This window comes from Cydia strobilella, chromosome 3 (genome assembly GCF_947568885.1).
Source record: "Cydia strobilella chromosome 3, ilCydStro3.1, whole genome shotgun sequence".
NCBI classification, from domain to species: domain Eukaryota; kingdom Metazoa; phylum Arthropoda; class Insecta; order Lepidoptera; family Tortricidae; genus Cydia; species Cydia strobilella.
Window position 1 is genome coordinate 18,567,411 of NC_086043.1, and position 21,577 is coordinate 18,588,987.

Consider the following 21,577-nt stretch of genomic DNA (forward strand, 5'->3'; position numbering starts at 1 on the left):
AAAACATATGACTGACCAGACATTGAGGGGCCAGCGGTATACCTAATTATATTTATTTTTTCACGATTTTCATATCGGTCCCGTGGACCTTGTTCAGTATAACCATTTTAAAACATTTTTAACATTTGGGATCACGATCTTAAATCACCCAGTAGAAAAATCTGTACGGATCTAATGCACCAGTGCAGCACTAGCCTCTTTAGTAAACCATAAAGTAACTTATACATACTGTACCATTACTGTACCTTTAACAGGTTTTTGACAAGTTTTCAGAGATAATAAAATATGACATTGATGCATCAAGGCGGTTTGTTTACAGAGGACCTACCGGGTAACGCGAATCCGATATTTCGCTATCTGCCTCTTTATCGAGTGACAGAGATGTTAGATAACGAAATTTCGATTTTCTTGTTTCGCGATAGACCCTCAGATTGTGGTAGTGGCAGAGTTTCGAGTTTCGAGTAATATTCCCTATTGCAATCATTAAATCTTTGGTGCCAAGTCCACAGGTCTAGAATTGCGCTTAAGCTTAAAGATAATAAAAGTGTGCAAAAGGGAAGCCATCGCGTATATTAACATGTCGTGGGTGCCAAAGACGCAGACTACAAATGAGAAAACGTGACCACTTTTGATCTTCATAGCGGTCGGCTTGAATCTTCAATAACCGGACTGGAATATTCGCAAAGCTGTACATATGTACTAAGTATATTAAGGTGGGTGGTTATATATTGGAAAATATTGTTACAAAAGCAATACGGACATATTAATTGTGATTTCAATACTTTCAGTGACACTTGTCATCATTCCGATTTTCGTCCCGCTTTTTAGGGTTCCGTACCCAAAGGGTAAAAACGGGACCCTATTACTAAGACTTCTCTGTCCGACTGTCCGTCTATCCGTCTGTCCGTCTGTCTGTCACCAGGCTGTATCTCATCAACCGTGATAGCTAGACAGTTGAAATTTTTACAGATGATGTATTTCTGTTGCCGCTTTAACAACAAATACAAACAAGTACGGAACCCGCGGGCGAGTTCGACTCGCACTTGTCCGGTTTTATTTCTGACAGGCAATCATGTACATTCTAGATCTGTGGGCCGGTCAAACCTCTTCTTACTTGCTCCACACTGAATAAAATTTATCTCGCCAGAGGCTGCGGCCTCTCGGCACTGAACATTGAATTTTGTGTCGCGTCGCATTTTTCCGAATATCGCCCCATATAAGAACAGAGATTACTTTGTATTGAGAATTATACAATACAATCTTATGCCCTCGCTTGGCTTTTTGCGGTAAGGAATGGAAGTACCTACTCCTTCCGTATAAGCTAATCGAAAGCTAATCGAAAGTAAATCGAAGTGTGGAAGCGGCGTGCAAAGAAAACTAGAATGACTCTAGTAGTCCGGTGGCCGGCTGCATGAGACCCTACCTGACTGCAAAAACTGCCAGGCTAAGGTGAGGCCGACCAAGACATACGTCAACAGGTTTAATTTAGCTATTATAATCCGTTTTGTTTTTTCATTCTATTTTTCGAGTAGGTAAATTTTAGCTGCCACATGGTACCATAAATTCAGTCGGACACAGGAAACTGCCAACGCAGGATTTGGCCGACCACTTTTTTTAATTGTCCTCAAAGGCAGCTATCCTAACATACAAATTCTATTTTTCGATTAGATTTGCATAGTGCTGCACCGGTAACGTCGCAACAGTAGTGCAGCTGCAGTCAGAAATAGACTGTCACCTTAAATTTGCATAGCGTTATTTAACGCAAGTATGAAGTGTCGCATTGACCGAACGAAACATCGGACTGTTTCAGTTTGGGCAAAAATGCTTTCGTAATTTTCGTATGTCCGACTCTATACTACCTATGCTATGATCAAAAATTCATCCTCATTATCAAAAACTAAAGAGCTGTCTGCTCTGCTTTTGTCTGTGAAGCAATCTCCATATTTTCTTTTCTTAAACCTTTTCCTTAGCAGCCTGATACGACACTTTCTCCTTTATGTTCACTTTCACTTCTTTCTTCTTCACTTAATCCATGTATGCTGAAAAATTTGAAGCCTTATTTACAAGAAGCGTTGAAATCCTCTAACCAGTCAAACACATCCATTTAAATTTTCAGTCTTGAGGGTTAAAGGCTCTACCTGCACTGTATTCAACCCGTCAAAACCATTCTCAAATGACGAGGGTAACCCATTACAATACCTGCTTGACCCCATTCTTGATCGAGGATAATTTGAGCGATTAATAAAGGAATCTCTCAGTTTGTTTGTAAACCATCAAACTTAACTTTGACTATGACATTTGATTCACATATCACTTCATAACCAAACATTTTCTAAAGCCACTGTTGCAAAAAATCAGCAGTTGACGGATTCAGAGCTTTCCGGATCTGCTTTTCTATGCTATAAAAACAATTAAATTAGCAAATAAATGAATGATATAATATATGTATTAACATATCACTTTCGTGAGACTATGGAAATAAATTAAAAACAGTGGAGTATATTACCTACTTTCCTTCTTTATATTTTCGCACTTTTGAAGGCACTGTTAGTTGGGGGATTAAAATCCAAAATTTCGTGACTATCAAAGGCAGTCCGCCCGCCCGCGTCAAGACCATCCGGATTACAAGATTTACCGGATTAGCGAGACTACCGTAATTAAGCGGTCCAGGTGTTCACAATGATCTACACAAGCTAATTTTCTTAACAATAACGTTAGCTACTAAAAAGTAAAGGGGTAAATACAAACATGAACGCTGAAAACATTACACTCTTTTTTTGGGCAGTCGTGTAAAAAATACTTTATTGTCTTAAACTTTAATATTGAAAGAGGGAAATGAATATTTTATTTACACAGGGCAAAATTTGGACTTTTTATTAACGATAAATTTAACTTTTTAGGGTTCCGTACCCAAAGTGTAAAAACGGGACCCTATTACTAAGACCGCTGTCCGTCTGTCCGTCTGTCTGTCACCAGGCTGTATCTCATGAACCGTGATAGCTAGACAGTTGAAATTTTCACAGATGATGTATTTCTGTTGCAGCTATAACAACAAATACTAAAAAGTACGGAACCCTCGGTGCGCGAGTCCGACTCGCACTTGGCCGGTTTTTATTATTTTTAATAGCCTAAACATTTGAGAAGATTGGGACGTCTGGGTATTAATTAATAATAATGGATAATGATAACCTTATATAAATATAATCAAAATAATTTCTACACAAAATATACAACTTAAATAACTAAAATACGAGGAGTACCTAAAAAGTTTCAGTATACGATAAATTTTGCAATTTTGTAGACTGCGCTGTCAACAGCTGAAAGTGACGCTAAAAGCAATATCTGCATACTTTTTAATAACACGCTGTAGGTATAAGTATAAGTAGTTCAGTAAGACTTTAGAAAAACGTTTGCATAGGTAGGTACAGTCAAGAGTAAAAATATGGGTGCACTCATCATCATCATTCGCTTGCCCTTGTCCCATTCACTTGGGGTCGGCGCAGCATTTCTTTTTCTTCCATACATCTCTGTCACCCGTCATCTCATCATTCACTTGCGTTAGTTTCATATCATCTTTCACACAGTCCATCCACCTTTTCCTCGGTTTTCCTCTCCTCGTACTTCCCTCCACATTCATTCTTAATACCTTTCTCGTCACATGACTTTCATCCCTCCGCATCACATGCCCGTACCATGCTAGGCGATTTGCCCTTACTTTTTCTGTTATAGGTGCAACTTTCAGGCTTCCTCTTATATACTCATTCCTTATCCTATCCATTCTCGTCACGCCACGGGTGCACTCATCATACTCAAAAATATGTCCCAGTCAGCGAATTAAGAACTACGGGACATATTTTTGAGTAAGTTGTATGATATTTTCGAAACGAAAACGAAAGAATAAGGTTAGGTACGAGTAGGTACTTGATATTGATAAAAAAAACGAAATTTCATTTTATTCAGTATAGTTACGACTATAACCAAAGCGAAAAGTAAAACCCAAGTCACGCCAGCAAAACTAAGATTTCCTCAATATTCGAAGACCATTCAATAGAATCTTTGAATCGGAGCATTCATTTCCTCTTTACATCTCCCTCGCACACCGGAAGTGCTGAATATCTCGACGGCAGCCCCTGCAGCAGACTGCTGTTTCCGGTTTCTACGTCCGTTTTCAAATACCCTTTTTGGTTTAAAGTAACAATTGCCTTTTATTTATGTTTTCCTTTCCAATTGTTTCGAAGTGAACGGTCGAATTCTTGTCAACAAGTTAGTTACCTATTGATAATGTCTTATTCATATAATTTATGAATTTGCTAATATTATTTATGTGATAGTTTGTATGTTTGGATGTTTGTTTCTCCGTCACGCTGACTGCCAAACAAATTTGTTTGTTGCACATGAAATTTTTTTTAATTGAGAAAGGACAAAGGATGCATAATATTCTGGAAATCATCCCCTTAAGGAGGTTTAATTGTTATTCCAATTTCTACGACAGCAACATTTCAAAGACTTAGGTACCTACTTGCGGTCGAAGGTATAAAAAACCGGGCTTCCGTACTTTTAGTATTTGTTGTTATAGCGAAAATTTCAACTGTCTAGCTATTACGGTTCATGAGATACAGCCCGGTGACAGACAGACAGAGAGACGGACAGACAGACAGTGTAGTCTTAGTAATGGGGGTCCCGTTTTTTTACCCTTTTGGTACGAAACCCTAAAAATATGATACCCTTGAAAAGGGATGATATTGAATTTATTCGATACTCTTGCCGTCCAAAGTTCCCTTTTTCTGGATCAACCGCGAATCGGTAACTAAATCAGCCTGTAACGCGATTATTATGAATTCCTAGAGCTAAACGTCGTAAGCGACATTAAAATAACACAAAGATAAGACGTTTTGCAGGTGAGTGATGTTTTTGAGTTTCGAATACTACAGGATGCTTTTATCCGTAATAGAATGTAATATTGTGTGCTTCGCCAATGTCTACTTATTAGAAACTACGTGTAAAGGAAAGTAAATTTTAAAATAATGCAATTTTAAGATGGTGAGAGTGATTTGTGAAGGTAAAAGTGAAAAATGTGGATAGATAATATTAGGTTGACATTTATTATTTTATTAATCGTCAGTGTAAATACAATTTGCACCTTATCACAATGAGATACAGACCTTTTAGCTCTTATTAAAATTAAGATTAATACAGTAATACCCCAAAATCCTAATTTTCTCAAGTTTTCACGTATTAAATATTTGAAGAAAATAAACGCATGTGTTCTTTTACGAGCAATTCAAACAAAACTAACATTTGTCGGACAACCTGATATAGTTATAGTGAATTTACACCACTTGCACCATCCCACTATCCCGGGGTTAACCGGTTAAACCGTTAACTCAATTTCAAATTGTACTGGTAACCATGATAACTCAAGGTTTAATCGGTTAACCCCGGGTTAGTGGGTTGGTGCAAGTGGCGCTTAGGTACGACTAAATTGTCTACATATATTACCATTATAAATTACCACCAAATTTCTGATACCTACTTTTAGAAATGAGTTTGATTGTAAATAATTCGACAGTATCAACATCTTCTCAATTGAATAACTACTTATTAAAACTTTTGCTTATAGTTTCAATTTACTCTTTACGTTAAACATGTCGCGCTAGTGACTAAAACAAGTGAGTCTAAACCGTGAAATTATTTAATGTTATTATGTTAGTATGTCTCACAACAGTTTAAATTCGATTACTCTTTACGCTTTTAAAGTTCCGTAATTTCAGTTATAATTCAATCAAAATGTTTACTTTTTCATCATCCCGATAATTCCATCATTTTCCGTCGGGCCAGCTACCGAACCCTTTAAAATTCAATTATCTATGATGCATTTCACAGGAAGGTAACGAGATTACGAAATTCCCGGCCCCCATCGGCTCATATTTGAGAAGTTAGAGGATTTGTCATCGGAGGCGTTCGACCGGCAGACATTAGGTACTTACGCCTAGATACTCCCTTGATGCAAGGAAGTTATTCCAGTAGTCATAGGGTGCGCGGCAAGTTGACTGTTCGTGTGAACCAGTACCTATAAAAAAATGGCCCAGCCATGATTTTTGGCAGTAAGCGGTAGTCAATGAGCTATCGGCCTTAGACCCTTGGTGAGGCGCAAGATCGCCACGCTTGGTCGATGTGAATCGTGAAAAGCGTGTTCTCCGATAATGCATAATTATGTTGGATCTCATGGTCTTACTTAATAGATCTAGAGAAATAAAACCTTTCTCACTGGCCATGTGAAATTAAATCTTATGTTAATCTAAAAAAGACTGTCAAGAGGTTTTTTTTATCGGTACACAGTATTTTTGAGCGCTTGACTCGCCTGTGCAATTTGAATACTGACTACGCGACCAGGGGTATTGATGTACACGGGTTGTTATTGGTAGGCGTTTCGGAGGGAGGCCGATACGTTGCGCTTGCTGCTGACAGTTTTTTTTACATTTTGCACAGTAAAATCAGGTAAGCATATATACTTATATTCTTAAATATGACTTAATGTTTACAAATTCTAAAAAATCACTCCAATTCGAACGTACACAAAACACATCAAAATGATATCTAAATCGCGTGGGTTGTATTATTGTATGTATTGGCGCGAGGGAGACACACGGGTGAAAGATACTTAACAAATAGACATCATTTGAATGTCAACATGTATGTTTGAATTGGCCTCTCGGTCACCTTCTCACCTCTTCTCCACTGGAGGAAATTTAATTTTTTTAATAAATATACTTTAATTATTTGAAATAATGTCCTTTGCATAAGAGAATAATTATAACAATTTACTCCATACCAATTTATGCACGATATTTTTAATGGAAGGTACATTTTTAAAAGTAGAATATTCTTTCAAAATGACCCAAACCACCCGGTCATGACATGACTAATAACGTCAATGCTATTGTGTATCAAAAGCGAAATTAAGTAAAGATCAACATTATGTTCCTATTAAAAAAAGCTATGAACCACAAAAATGCGCCATGAAATGTTTATAAAGCTCTTTTATGATTACTACTCGTGCAGTCATTAAATTGATGACAGCTAACGAACAGAAATAACTATAGAAGGAATTAAGTACTATTTTTATGATGGAAGTTAAAATTGTACTAAAGAAAATAGATGAAGATGGCTCATGAGTCATAAAATAGTGATAACTGGCTTTTACGTAATTGACGATTCTACTGATACGATCGGAGCGTCAATACGAGATGTATAATGCTATGATACGGGATATTATACAATGATATTTTAAGTGCGGACTGCCGTTTGGAGTGGAGACGCTTAGGCCGTGGGGTCAAGGCGCGCACAGCATCTACAAAGAGTTGGCCAAGCGCCTAATAAACGCAACGGGTGAAGGCTGGAGCATACCTCGCCCAACGCATCGGCGTTGCCGTCCAGCGCGGCAACGCCGCCAGCCTTCTGGACACTCTACCGGACGGCACAGACCAATTTGGGGCCAATTTTCTGTTTGCAGGCTTTTACTTTTTAGGTAGTTTTGGTTTAGTTTGTTTAGTTCGTAGTTTAATTTATTGTTTGATTAATTTTCGCATTCCATGTCTCTTTCTCTTTCGGTGTGCGGGAGCTCGTTAGCACGTGCACATTTCTCGCTTGCCCAGCCGTGACTAAAGGCAAATTGTATAATTTGTCACAAGCTAAGCGCTTCTTAAGTTGAAAATCATTGATAATATTATATGCAAAAAATGGTTCAAAAAATCAGTACCTATAAGAAAAATTAAGACGAATTAGATTGAATTTTGATAAGTTTTAAATTAAATTATAATTAATCATATTAACTCTTGTACATTTCGATTTCTCGAGCGCGGAGGCTTTTTATAATCAAATGACTGACAGGCGTATTCGGATTTTAATAACATGTTGTGAATTAGATCCATAACTGATCCAGATCTAATTCTAAATCGGTTATTAATATCCGAATACGCCTGACATTTTCATAATTCACTAATCACAAGTCCTTATAATATAAATCTAGAATATCATTTAGACATTTATTTAGTTAACATTTAAGAACCTTCGTGCTTTGAACACATATTAAATCACATTTATAATCGGGACTATCGCGAATTTCGTGCGCGAGTCCGACTCGCACTTGCCGGTTTTTTAAGACCGTTGCCCTATAAAGGTTTCAAATGGTATTTCTTATTAATAATCAAAATAATAAATTTATAAAAATACCTACATTCATATTAACAACACAACTGCTAACAAGCAATAATAAAGCGAAAGTTCATACGGACACGCAAACAGCCAGCAACTCCGCAGACAGAATGCAAGCAAATAATGAAAGTTCGTCACCGTTTGTTCGACGTCCTTAAGGGGGAGGCGTTTCATGACAGACAGACCTGTATTGTACATTAATATGTATTAAGTTTGTGCTTTTCCAATTAACAGTAGTTTTCGCGAGTAGTTACAGCCTTATGGTGGGTGTTGCAGATAGTCACAGCACTATATTGGACTGACAGGTGAGCATCGCCGCCATTGCCGGGTGCCGGCGTGGCGTCGTAAGGTCGTAGGTAGCGTGTTTACAAAGCTTTACAAATACAAACTGTTTACATAGCTTTACAAAGCTATGTCTGTTTTCCGTGTTTTATCGTGAATAGTTTATTCTGATGATAATATTGATGATTGGTTTAGTTAGTTTAAAATTTGGTACGTTTTTTTACTGATGATTGGTTTATTTAGTTTAAAGTTGGTACGTTTTTTTCATTGGTTGGCGTCGCATTGTCGCGTCAGCAAAAACGTTAGCTTAGGAACCCTGTATTACATATTAGTATTCAGTGGTGCTAAGCTAATAGGTTTGCTGACTGTACATCAGTGTATCAGAAGATTAAAACCCCCTTATTCATAAAACTTTACGGGCCTGATTTAGTTACGTTATAATTACGTTTTATCCCTTTCTTACAAATACATCAAAATGACAGATAAAGACAAACGATTCATTGCTAATTCAGGCCCGTAGCGCGTTTATGAATAACGCCATAAAGGTTTATTATTTATAAAATCCAGTTTTTCTACAAGCAATAACAGTACATGACACCTTGTGAAAGAGCTTCTTAAATAAACTAAAAACATCGAAAGAAGTATTAAAAGTAAGTAAGTAAAGTATTAAAATAAAAATAAATTACAATACCTACTTTTACGGTAAGTAAGTACATGAGCTCAGTCTGCGCCGGTCCGTCACCGTCGACGCAAGCTCCTGATGACGCTCCTCGGTACGGAGTGAAACATGTCGAGTGTTTTCGACTTAAAATACGTGAGTGACCCGTTATTAATAAAGTTTCATTTTAGCGTCTAGGATAAAAAAATCAAAGGTTGATTTCGTGGGAGTGTTTGAATTAAAAAGCCTCCTCCTCCTCTATTATTCCTAGATCCGACTAGGCTAAGAGGAAGTAATGATAAAGTGGACTTTTGCCGGCACTGAGATGACTAAAAATATTACCCTTAAGTAAGCATGACGGCATCCTAATTAAACCGTGTTACAACAGGCATCGCAGTCTTGTACGGCCGCCATTCAAACAACTCAGCAACGCAGGTAGCTTCCGTAATTAGCTTTAGTGACAACAGACGCTTGTTTACACTTGAACGTAGGTTACATGGCTCTTATTTATGGTACATCACTATTCTTATCTTCCTCGTGGTTGCTTAGGTGGCCGAGATAGGTACACTTTTTTTCTGTACTGTACTTTGGTACAAGTATTTCATTGTGTCAAAAAAAATGTGTCAAAATTTAGCACAGAAAATCTTATCTGCACATGATTTACTTAAATACAGAATTATACGATATTTTTATAAATCCTATACCCAATACTAAAATTTAATACGCGTTTGTATTTAAACCTCTTACAGCCCTCAGATCTTTCTGGAGTGGTTCACACCCCCGCATCAGCCGTTCAAGGACACTTCAGAGCAGATATAATCCAACAAAATATAACGTTTTTTAAATAAAAAAGGTCACTATTACGTTAATTTTAAGGTTCAAAATTCTGTAAAAGGAAATGGAATTGTGGTCTTTTAAAACGATCAGTTTTGCTGTACAAGCGCTTAGGCTGAGGGTAGTATTTGCTTGATTTCTAGGGGATGTTATTTGTTAAAAATCAGAATGTGTAAACGACAGCGTCTTGAATTAATATAATGTACACGTTGCACATACTCGTAGCACCCTCAAAGCTTTAAACTCTTTCATGTAAATGTTAAGGTAAAATAGTAAATAATATAGGTATTTAAATACATATTTTTATACAAACATATACTTATTAGATTATTTTAAACCGGGTCACTCACGTATTATTAAGTCGAATAGCTCGACATGTTTCGGTCCAATTTACGAGGACCGTCTTCACGGAGACAACATGTCGAGCTATTCGACTTAATAATACGTGAGTGACCCGGTTTAAAATAATCTAATATGTTTGAGTCTCACGGGAGTTTTATAGTTAAAACATATACTTGTTAAATAAATACTATAAGTTAAGATAAGTTATGTTTTGCAATAGACAAATATGAAACAAAGAAGTGGCCTATCACATATATTTTTAAAACGATATTTCCATAGACAATGTTTTGCGGGAATAAAATACTTTCTTTTTAAATCTACTTAGCTATTAAAATAGCTATTTATGCAACAAGTGCGGAAAGTGTATGATTTCCGACGAGAGGAATTTTATTCACGAGCGAGCAAAGCGAGCGAGTGTATAAAGGAATAAGAGTCGGAAATCATCTTTACGCGCGTGTATCATACAATGTTTTACTATGCATAGTGCGAGTAATTAAAAAAACATATCATGGCAAATAAGTTTAATTATTAGAAGGAGTGTTTTAAATCGACACGAGTTGCGAATTACCTATTCGCACGTGTATCGTACAACGTTTTACAGTACATATGGCCCTTTAAACTTTCGACATATGCACGAAAAGTGCTCTTTTCCGCACTAGTGCGAGAAAGTAGCACCATATGTACTGTAAAAAAAAATTGAAAACAAAAAGCACTAGTGCGGAAAAGTAGTACTTTGCGCATGATATTGGCTTCGTAGGAAACGCACTTTTCGAGCACATGCATTGTAAATGGATTTTAAGTTTGTATGAAATGAAAATATTGTATAAAATATTCGTAAGTCGTCTCTAGCTCACGCCGACATTTTCAAAGTTTAAATCTATTTAAAGAAAAGAAAGTAAATGTTTTCCCGCCAAACGTTGTCTATAGAAATATAGTTTTAAAAAGCATATGTGATAAGCCACCACTCTGTTTCATATTTGTCTATTGCAAAATTTATCTAGCAATACTTGTTCTAAATTGTGTTTTGTCAACATCAAAATTGAGAAGCTCAAAATAACGGAGGCACTTACCTACCAGTAATCTTTTAGAAAAGTGCCCTTTGCACCATTGTTACTTTATAATAATTTATTCCGCAGATGGTTGTAATGAGAAACTCGTACCTAGGATACCTTAAAAATCCTTTAGAATTCTTTAAAGTCCTTCATAAAACCATTATCTTTTGTAAAAGCTGCATTTATTTATAATAAGATATTGAAAATACAGCTTCTAACATCTTGCCAATTCTACAATATCAGGAACACATCAGCAATAAAATCACATCGTAAAACTCGGAAACTTTCGCAACACCCTATATGTCATTGAATATATCACTCCGGTCGGTGTCGTGGAAAATTCTCTTCAAATACTAACAAAAACGAAACAAGAAGACCGTGTGCCAAGTTTCATCTTCATATTTTCCCGAAGAAATGTCTGCAGATGATCAGAGACCAACCAACATGGATCTTCCGATCGCGACCAATCGCCTTTATTTCTTGCTAATGAAGTGTAAAGTTACAAAAGCGAGGGGTCAAGGTAATTTTGTGGTAGTAACGCTAAGTGAAATCGAATATTTTTTTCGTAAACTCCGACCTCTGTTGGTGGCAGGCAGGGTTTTTTGCGATGCTATTTTGTTTTTAACACGTAGGCAATAACTATATTACAAGGTGTTGTGAATTGATCTCGGTTCGTTTCAATATCGTGAAGAGAGTTCACATGAGTTTTATGCGTGGTAACTTTTTACGTTAGGTGTTAAAACTTTTCTTATTTTTATAATATTGAAAGAAATATAGTAATTAATAAATATAATATAAGAAATATAATATTTATATAAAAATACCTCATGATTATTGATAAGTTGATAACCGCTTGTTCTTTTTTAGAATTAAAGAAGATACTGAAACATTTAAGACACAAAGTTTTGTGTGTATTTTCAGTTTAAAAAATAATGTCAAGGTGCAAATTTCTTAGCTAAATAAATAATGTGTATGCAAACCTTACACTAGATATATTACAAATTTTACATGTGGAATATCTATCCAAATAAATACTTTACAAACACATTATGGGCCGAATTCTTGTGTGGGACGTTATTTGCGTAGATACACCGGCACCGTCCTATATTCTAGGCACCAAAATTGTGGCTGGTGTGGCTGCGTCCTCGGCCGTTGCTATTCAGCGGGGCGACGCGCCCATTTTCTGGGTAGTTTGTGGCTTTCTTTTATTATGTTTTACATGTATTCCGTTTTAAAGCATCATAAATACTATCTACAACAGGCACTTTTATTTACATTTTTACCTACACCACATTGATGCTTAAATAGGACGCGCATATTTCCCTGTCTATAATGTGGGAATGACATCACCTGAAGACGGAACTTCTAGAGTTCATAAAGAGCTCTCTACGTTTTAATAAATTCCACGGATATTTTCATAAATTTGCAAGCAACATTAACATTTTAGTTGAACATGTTTGCATAGTCATGAATAGAGGATCGTACCGAAGCTTTGGGTATTAAATATATTAATTTGTTATATTATAATAAATTTTATATAAAATTTTATTCATGCTTGTAGCTAAGCTTCCCTTGTCTATGAAAATGGAAACCTTACCAACGTACACGGATATGTGTACGTTGATGATGTTTATAGCAATTACCATAGAGTAACTTATACTAGAGCGGTACTGTCATAGTAAATTTTGTAACCCCAGTAAATTCACTGCCATCTGTCGACACACTTTAAAACTAAAAATAAATATTTATAAAAATACGATAAAATGTATTTAAATATGGATAAATGATTTTTTTTATTTGCATTAATTATTTTTATGATTTTGACCCATGTTCTTTCACTGATATGCGTTAAAATTATAAATAACAAACGAAACCGTCAACGCCCTCTATACGAGTGTAGGCCAAAACTAGTGGCGCCCTCTGATCGAGAATCAAATTTTCGTGATTTTCGAGGCACGTTTTTTCCTTAGACTGTATCCATCTATTACGGAGTTATATCTATCTTTGGCAATTACCTACGAAGATGAAACAAATACAAACTTTGATTTGGTTGTTTTTTGAAAATGTATTTAACATTTTAAGTAAATCTAAAAAAAAACTAATCGGAAACGACATAAGTACCGAATCAAACAAGAAATAAAAAAGGAAATAACATAAAACTAAATTTAACTATAAATCCCCAATCATAAGAAGAACACCCCGTCCAACAGGTCGGTCTGCGGCACGGCGTGAGCCCTTTCATACTGGCGGCTTTACCCCTCTGTAAATAAAATAATAATATCTGTGAAGTTGCAAGTGAAGAGATTATAATGAACATAATCCAAGTGCATTGCAATAAGAATCAATAATTTCAATTAAAACTGATCTACGTACTATCTACCTACTTAGTACAGTCAGTAAAAGATAAATAAATAAATATAATAGGGACATTCTTACACAAATTGTATAAGTCCCACGGTAAGCTCAAGAAGGCTTGTGTTGTGGGTACTCAGACAACGATATATGTAATATACAAATACATAAATACATAGAAAATATCCATGACTGAAAGAATGATTAAAGATCTGAGCACATTTTAGTTTTGAAAAGAATAAAAGCGCGTGGAGATAATTTTGAATACATGGTCCGCTTACTTCTGCCGCTGATTGTATAATTAAAACTTAGGTTAATATTTAAATTTATATTTTCAATGCTTGCAATTTATTTTGCAAAAATATTCCAATTCAATTGAGTTCAAGTCCACTTAACCCTCGCTAGAATGTGCACAAATCGTAATTTTCTCCAGAAGATTGAAGTAGAACCCCATTAAAATGTACACATTCAAATTTATCTGGAAAATCTCTAGGTAGCCCATTACTGATTGTATAAAAACCTTTAAGAAATATGTTCAAATATAGAAACGTAAACGCTAACTTAACTGGTATAACTTACTCAACAAACTATATAATTATGTAGGTATATCTAGTTTTTTTTATGATATAGGATGCAAACGTGCGTGGAGGATCACCTGATGGTAAGCGATTACCGCCGCCCATGTACACCCGCAACACCAGAGGGGTTGTGAGTGCGTTGCCGGCCTTTAAGATGGGAGTACGCTCTTTACTACAGATTATAAAGTATAAGAGGTAAAAAAATTTCTTCATGAACTGCAATCATAATTATTGGCCTGTAACAGTTATGGTAGACGAGAATTTGTAATGCCTTATTGAATAATATTTAAATTAAACACGTAAGGTGCCGTACAAATTAATAAGGGACTAGGTACAGGAATATGTTTAATGAGGTCAAACCTCGCTGTAATTAAATATGATTATGTAGTTACATCATACCTTACACCTTGCGTCTATAGGAAAGAAAGATGGCCAACGATCACACTACAAAAACCCTAGCACACCCCATACCTTATCCAAAGTAGCACGCATGGCTTCGCTTAAGCCTTCACTGTCTTCCAATCCAAAAAGTACTCTCAAGGTTACAGGATCAAATGAACTTACGATCTTCCATCCTCAGTCGTGTATTACCGACTACATTAATATTCATCGATGTTACACGTCTATTGACATATCAAACCTGATCAGTCTCCCATGTAGGGCCATAATTCACCCTGTCAAAAATATGGATCAGGAAATATTATTCGGAGGATGACAAAATACAATTTTCTACATGCTCGATTGGGAAAGAATACGTTTGTACAGAACGGTTCATAGTAAAAATCAGGTAAATATTAACTAACTTTAGCTATTTATCAGTGAAACTGGGTCTTTTGGGTCTGGGTATAGATATGGGTCGATTGTATTAGTATCGGGCTTGTTCTCTAATCATGCAATGTAATTATGTCAGTCTAAACAAAATAATAGAAGATTCATTAAGGTAAGGTGGGGTAAGAGCAACATATTTGTCATTTAAGTTGTTTGTTACCCATCAATCAAATATACATTTGTATCATAAAATTTATAAGGAAGCGGTGTGTAGCTCGCTGTTGCGCTGCTGTGCACGTTGGCCGACCGGTGAGACTCACCGTGGCCAAGCGTGGCTCACTCCGCGATTTCGTCGCGTCGCTAAACGTACATGCGGCCCACACCAATTTTGGTGTCTAGCGTCTAGCCATAGTAGTTGCCGCGCACTGCTACGGAACGGACGCTTGCTCGTGCTTGCGCCACCTAGCGGTCATATCTGTATTAATAGACGCGTTTTGTTAGAGAGTGAACCTTCTGTATCTAGTACTATTATTTATTCTGTGCCATGGCTAAAGTACTGGGTGCAGCTATGTAAATATGAGTACATGCCCCATTATGTAAAGTTTTGTTTTAATGTTATGTTTGTACTAACCCTAGATTTAAATATTAGTATGTTACTAACATATTGTACATTATGGACTTTGTTCAAAATAAATTTTTTTAATGAATATACTTTTAGGGAGACTTACTTTCTGAATCATTTATTCTTTGACTCCAGTAGCTCTCAAAGCGCTTTATATCGAAGGATTTAGCTTGACGTCGACATCTGAAATAGAAATAAAATTGATTTTACGGAATAAAGGACGCTGGTATAAGGCTTGAGTGGGGAATTTGAAAGTAAATCACTGTTAGAAATACAGTCAATCGTAGGTATAGCGAATGCGGGCGGGCGGATAATAATCTAATAATGTAAAGCGAAATATAGACAAGTATAAAATGGAAAGCAGCAATCGAAAACCAATCAAGCTATAAGTACAATCTTAGACTTAGTTGTTTTAAATATATGTGTTCGTAGAATAGCACGAAATTTTAGGCTAATTCTAATCAGAATAACGAGCACTATCGATTATGAAAACATTTAATACGGGTCTCCATTTATAGCTACTCTTTCCTAATTCATACGTTACTTCCATAAAAGTGTAATATTTCTCGTAAGCTTAGCCTTAATTTTATTGGAATCATAAAAACAAAATGAACTTTTACACCCAAAACACTCCTCAATCACAACATAGGTTACAAACATAATTTCTATTTTAGGCTTCATTTAACTAGCAGTATCAAAACGCGGCGCTGCTGGAAAATGGAAAGCATAACACCATCAACCTCCTAAATGTCTTGAATAAACAGTTTAAATTAAACGCAGCACAATCGTTTCGTTTAGTTATTGCTAGTGTTCGAGCTGTCATAGGTGCACAGTGGAGTTTGAGTTCTGTCAATACCGCATGTTTGTACGGGATTGGCGTAATGTTTTTTGGGGGTAGGTTAATATTACTAAAATATTGAGCGTTGTTATAAGTAATATTTCATGATTCTATTACTTACGTAACTATCAGCTGGATATTTGGTTGTGGGTCTTAATTTAAATCCAAACTTAACTTAAAGCTGTACCGGTAAACTGGGGTTATTATTTGAATCGCGGGGAAAAACTTGTCATCGATTATACTATAAGGCAATGGTTACTTCTCAAGGAGGTTCGCTCTCCATACATAAACAATTGCGTTTTATTAAGTCATTACACCATATTACTACATACATATGTGCGCATCTATCAACTTTCGAATATTCGTTTGCGCTAAATTAATAGTAAAAACTTTGTTTTAAACAGAAATCACGCAAAATATTATTTTGATGTTCCATTGATATAATATAACGTTTTATTGCGAGTTTTTTTTATCAATTTAGCGCAAACGAATATTGGAAAGTAGATAGATGCGCACATATTTATGTAGTAATACTGTGTAATGACTTGATAAAACGCATTTGCTTTTTGTATGGAAAGCGAACCACCTTAAGCTTGCGTTCAAAGATCAACTCCCTATTTCTCAAAATAAAATTCGATAATCAATGTTTCCCACGATGTACTTAACTCAAGATTACGGTAACGATTCTACGGGTTATTGTAAATAAACCTGCAGTACTACGATTTAAAAGTCCGTTAAAAGATTAGCAATGGCTTAGGCCATTTAAACAAACCGATTCTGCCGAAACCATACATCACCTTCCGAATTCAGGCAACTTCGGACAACAATTTAATCAGGGAAATTATAACTCAGTTAATGCTATTAACTAATAGGTAAATATACTTAGTAAAAGGGGTTCCTTTCAAGATGCAGTAGGTACCGACCTAAAATGGTTAAGATTATTCTTTTAAAATATTTTCTCCGTTCAAAATTACACCACGGCCGCAGCCGAACAGTTCAAATATTTAGCGGCCGCCGAGGCCTGAAGAGGCCAATTTGTGCCCAATTTGCTGCGTCCGCATTAGTTGTGTAAATAAAATATTTGACGATAAACATGGAAATATGGAATACGTGGTCGATGCGTGTTATAGCGCTTAATGAACTGTTGAGTAAGTTATCACGAATACATGTATGATATTTGGTAGATATGTGTTTGGTAATCAAAATAAAATAATTAACGCTTAAGAAAACATTATCTCCCTATTATTAGTTCTTCGATGTGACAAAAAGTTGCCGTTCATCATTTCGATTTTAAAATAAGTCTATTATCTTGTAAAATTTGACAGTTCCAAAGTGAACCGTGACTACTGCTATACAGTTACAGTATACACATCTTCTGATTTTTTCTCGAGTTTTAACACGCATATTTTAGGGCATTCCTTTTCTGATTCACAGAGTATACGGCAAATTCTGTAAAACTAAAAACGATGGTTTATTTATATATACACTTTAGGCATCTAGGGCATATGATAGATACTTAAATTGCAAAGCTATTGTAGAAAATAAAATAACGCTAAACTACATTCCATTAAACAGTGAGCTTGTGAGCATGTGTGTGTATTTCCTGAAGCAATAATAAACACAATCCATTTCTAAGATTATAGGATGACTCACGTTAGACCGGGCCGTGTCCGGGCCGGAGCTTCCGGCGCTTACTTTTCTATGACATGACAGGTGATCACGTGATGCTTTCCATAGAAAAGGAAGCGCCGGAACCTCCGGCCCGGACACGGCCCGGTCTAACGTGAGTCATCCTTATATCTAAAACACTCACCAAAATTTTCTTTTGAACAATGTAATATACTTACAAAGTATTACAAACCAAACAATACCTTCGATACCATCTTAAGTCATTTCATTAAAACCGTTGTCCCGTAATATCTTTTTAATTGCCTTATAATAAATAAAAGACCCGTCACCTCCCACAATCGAAAATGAAAGCAATCATCGGTCACTCACCCCTGATCAATATTTCCGCTTTTCATACATTTGACAGTTCTGACTCAGTGGGTCACTACTAATTAGTTAATTTAAAAAGATCATACTACTCGTACAAACTTAAATGCTCATACGACCTTTTGTATTTAAAAGGTTGTTCTATGGCGGGAGTGCAAAAGGTTGTATGTGCATATTCGCTCCGTGCAAAGCGGGTGGTGAGGGAAGCCGAAACGATCACAGCGCTCACTACGGCTAAAAAAGTCAACTACGTCGGGAGGCATGTCCTGTCAAATGTATGATTTTGTAGTAAACATTCGATGTTTTTAAGATAAAAATGGTCTACACAGCAAGCTGTGTTGTTATAAATTGTGAAAACACTAGCAGAAATAGTGACTGCAAATTTTATAGATTTCCTACAACATTGTGGAAACAAGAACGGAGGTTCATAAGATGTTTTGGATGTATGTTCGAATATAGGAATTACGTATTTAGTGGTTAGGGTGAGGTAATGGTTGTAGGATGAGTTTGGAATTTAGGTTTGGTGAAGCTTAATAGACAGGTTGCCTTTCGAAATTGCAACACCATTTGTTAGTACTCAGTGTACTCAGTGTATCAGTAAGATCCATCTTCTAGAATAAATAAATGAATAATAATAAATTGACTTGACGACCGGTCTGGCCTAGTGGGTAGTGACCCTGCCTGTGAAGCCGATGGTCCTGAGTTCGAGTCCCGAAGGGCATTTATTTGTGTGATGAGCACAGATATTGGTTCCTGAGTCATGGGTGTTTTCAATATATTTAAGTATTTATATATTATTTATATATATCGTTGTCTGAGTACCCATAACACAAGCCTCCTTGGGCTTACCGTGGGTCTTAGTCAATCTGTGTAAGAATGTCCTATAATATTTATTTATTTAAATAATGACCGATATATACGCACCGTAGGTTCAACACCAAAGACCGATTAATCGGTCATAGACTACAGAGCAACATAGACCTATATGCATATGCATTAGTGTTCAATTTTATTTCAGTTTTGACACTTCGGTGACGTCTTGTTTTGTGTTTGAAACGGCGTCGAAAAGGTTAACACTAGGAATATCGTATAGTGCGACATGAAATAGTAGAAATAAAATAAAATGGAACTAAAAAAATTCCATACTAAATTGTTACCATGTTTAAGCATTTACGTCAAAAATGTGACAGTTACATAGGAAGTGGCGCCCTCAATAATTTTCTACAATTTCTTGTCGCACTATACTTTGACCCGCCTGTTCCTATCTCTATAAAATAAAAAAGAAATAAAAGGGTACAACTACATAATTCCGAAAAAAAATATTCCGAATTTTAGAATGTCGAATTTTATCATTCCGATTTTTAAATGCTCGATCCATCAAAATTCCGACTGTCGTAATTACGAATGATGAAAATCACGAAAATTTATTTTTCTGAAAATCCAAAAAGCCGAACCACATAATTCCGATTATAACAATTCTGATGGTGACAAACACCGAATTTAACAATTACGATTTTTTAAATCACGAATTCCGAATTGTCATTATTCCGAAATTTTTAATTTCGAACCACATAATTCCGACTACAACAATTTCGACAGTGACAAACGCCAAATTTAACATTTACGATTTTCAAAATCACGAATTCTGAATTGCCCTTATTCCGAATTGACGTGATTCCTATTTTAAATATCCCAATTTTTAAATTTCCGAATAACGATATTCCGAATATATTGTTAAAGTTCGTTTTCTTGGGGGTCGCAGTTCTAACTTAACCTAACCCACTTTTCTGGCAACAGGTCGTGCCAAAAATATTTTATGCCGAATTTACCATGATGCTGCACGACAGGCACACGTAATAATGACTAAAACGTGAGTCTTCATTTGAATATCACGGATTTCATTTTTTCGACCTTATAAAAAACCGAATTTTTGAATACCGAATTACTAAAGTAAAACGTGAGTATTATGAAAATCGTGGTTATAAAAATCCGAAAAAGGTATTTCGGAATATTTGGGTGTTCCCGAAATAAGACTATGAAAACGGATTATATTAACGGTTAAAATGATTAATAACGGATTAAGTTAAAATCGAAAACGAAACGCAATCATAACGGAGGGCTTCAGAATAATGGGATGTAGTATAAATTCAATATACGCGATATAATCCGTTTTCATAATTTTATTTCATGAGTAACTATCGCGGTAACCGAAGACAATATTATTATCTATAGCACGTGCATAATTATATAGCTGTCCCACTCGCACAGTGTCACTGACCGCCGGCTTCGTGGGCGGGACAGCGATAGAATTACGAGCGTGCGATAAAGATAGGATCAGGCAGGCCCAAATTCCTCGTGATAAGCGTTCTTTCTTTAGCCTATTATTACTTATAGTTGGTCAAACCAAATTGTCAGTAAATAAGAACAAATAAAACTATACTCATCCTTTTCTTTTGGGTGCTAGTATACTAGTGTAAGACAAAAATAGTATGATTCTCTCTGTCTATGTTCGAAAAGAGACAGTCCTTTAACAACTCTTAGAATACTAAATATACGAATAAACCGATAATAATCCTGTGCTACTCTAATTAACCTATAATTCAAAGCATTATTTAGTAAGCCACTAAAATTGGTGGATTAAGAAGTATATGAAGTAATTAAGCAATTATAAATTGTCAAACTTAATTATACAGTATTTATTAACTAGGGAACAATCAAATTATTTATATGAAATATTTTGATTTAAGTAGTCACACTACTATATACTCGTATAAATTATAAACTGAAATAGATATCATACAATAAGGGACCAAGTGTATTATGAGTGTTAGTTACAGATAATAAGAAAACTCCAGATCTTAATATTAGTGACGTCTCCAATCAAAAGGTACCACATTGTCGCTTACCATTAGGACGAAAATTACTTGTATCTATTTACCTAACTGTAACGTGATCTGGGTTCCGGCAGAATATCAGTGCTCCGCTCAATAGAGTGGAGCGTATAGCTGAGTCGGAACCCTTTTGTTGTTGCTGCAATGCACA

At 35.8% G+C, this 21,577-nt stretch overlaps 1 long non-coding RNA gene across 1 annotated transcript in view; it reads left to right on the plus strand.

Annotated features, from left to right (window-relative positions):
* The window catches only part of LOC134756052 (uncharacterized), a 297,991-nt gene that overhangs the window by 158,687 nt on the left and 117,727 nt on the right, over nucleotides 1–21,577 (plus strand). The window lies entirely within an intron of this gene.